The following is a 2,568-nucleotide window of genomic DNA, read 5'->3' as shown; positions in this document are numbered from 1 at the left end:
ATGATGATACTAATGAGGGAAAACGAAATTGATGAAAAATAAACAGTGAAGTACATCCATTAATTGAATGTTACTCCCTCTGTCCCATTCAATTCTATACGCACTTTTATACTCCTGTAAAGTATAGTTTTACAAAAAAAAAATTAAGATTTCTTTTTCTGAATAAAAGTTTAAATATTAAATCTTTATTCAAAAAAGAAAATTTTAAAAATAAGTTATAGAGCTATATGTTATAGATGTATTAAAGTATGTGTCGGGACGGTAGGAGTATTAAACAAACGATGTCTCAGTATCAAACAAACTCTGCCTCCGAGGCATCATCATTTATTTAATACTCCTTCCCGCCCCCGAGAGTTGTATACATTGGGGGTCGCAGATGCGGCACACACTTTAATGCTTCTATAAAGTATAGCTCTATAACTTATTTTTAAAATTTTCATGTTAGGATAAATACTTATATATTGCATATGTTAGTTTATATCGATTGCATTTGACTCATGTAGAAAAATATTTACCTATATATATATATATATACACATGATCAAATAAAAACTTTTTTAACCTACAAACTTACAAACTTTTTTTCATTCTCCCATCGTGTTAATCCTTAGTTATAGAAAGTACCCATGTTGAAAATTCTTCAAAAAACATCACAATTTTTAAAAATAACGCATAAATAAATCGTGCATTCAACACATTTATAACTGGGGTTCAACATCGAGTGTGGAACACTACTTATTATTGTATTGAATATATCTATAAAGATGCTCAAACTATATCTCTGGGTAGAAACATAAATATTAGTTATATAATACGTTTAACTTAGTTCTTACGTTGAAAAATTAGTTTATGTACTTCTCCAACACAATTTTAATCGATGTTCAATAAAATATGTTAAAAAAATGTTGAACTCAAATTATATATGTGTTGAACGCATAAAGTTTGTAAGTTTGTAAGTTTGTAACAGAACCCACCCCTATATATATATATATATTAACATAGGATGATCCCTTATTAGTGTCACTAGTGCAAAGCTTAATTATTTATTAACAGAATCTTATGAGGCTCATGAATTGGGAGTTAACATGCCTATTTGTTGAGGGGTAACCTCTTGTTGATGATTAGAATCTTTAGCATTGCGTTTGAGTTTAGTATAGCTTAAGTTTGGTCGGAGGTGTAAGGTACAAATATTATATAAAACAAATATAAATGAAAATATTAAAAAATGTATATGTATAAAAAATAGAAATAAAGTACACACAATAATTTTGTGTAACTGACTAGATTGTGCCCATTTAGTATGAGGGAATTTATGCTTGGGAACATAAAGTCTTTCATGGTTTGGGATCTTTGACCTAACACTCATACATGGGTCTTAATGCATACATGTTTATGTATATTGGTCATTTCGTGGTCAGATAAGCCAAAAAAATATACGTGAACCATTTGGTTTGCAAAGTTTTAAGACAGTCACAACTCACTATATACTGAGGAGAATCCTCACCTTAGAATTAACTGGTTAGGTCTTATGGAGGTCATAAGTCATGATCACTTACCTTGAAAAGCATCTCCGTAATACAGGACAAATAACTCAATAAATTATAGACGAAAAACAATATTAATCTCATGGGAATCTTAAGTCAAGACAATGTGGCAAAAAACAAAAGATCAATTTATATTAAAGACATCTACAGTTTATCATAAATCACGGGAATAGATCACGGGAAGAAGTTCAATAATATGTTCAAGTCTCGGTGACAATAAAGTTCGAGGATTTGGAGGCTTATTAATTATTAGTGATTTAGTTGAAGTACAGGAAGAATTTTGTGAGCATATGATTGATTAATTATAATCAATATTTGAAGCAAAAACTAAGTTCCCCACAAGCTTGCTAATTGTACTTCCAGGATAGTGTGAAGACCAAGATCAATATTAATTATTTGTGAACTAAAACAGTGCACTAAGTGTCAGTACAAATGAGAAAGATAGTCTTGGTATAGTGGATAGTCTACCAAGAAAATAATATTCTGGACCGTCTACCACGAAAACGGTTTTTTAATATAAGGAAGGAGTTATTCTAATGATAAGGAATGATTGATTTAATTGTTTATTTGTTAATTGATCAATATTGGACAGTTGAGTGGGAATGAACAACTTAAGAAATATTGTTTTGAAATGTCCGATTCCTTTGGCCTCAATTCAGCCACGTCACAACAAGTCTACAAATCATATATGTATTCTGTGCATTCACTTCACTTTGTGTTCCCACTCCAACACTTATGCACAAAGAGAGATCTAGGAGCTTGAAAGTTAAAGAACATGTACTATAGTATAATTGTCATTTCTTTAGCTTTGTATTAAATAGTTATAGAGGAGATCATTTGTACGTAACTAATTCACCAGATTGAATTTATAGCAACCTCAGGTTTTATCAATACATACGGTTAAAGATGACCATGAATAGCCAAAGGTGGGAAGGAGTGTATTATTTCTCTATAATCCAATATTTAGGTTACACAATTAGTATAACATTACTTAATTTTATTAATATTATGGTTCTTTTTTAAG

This window comes from Daucus carota, chromosome 9, assembly GCF_001625215.2.
Source record: "Daucus carota subsp. sativus chromosome 9, DH1 v3.0, whole genome shotgun sequence".
Classification (NCBI taxonomy): Eukaryota; Viridiplantae; Streptophyta; class Magnoliopsida; order Apiales; family Apiaceae; genus Daucus; species Daucus carota.
This window is presented reverse-complemented; position numbering follows the sequence as displayed.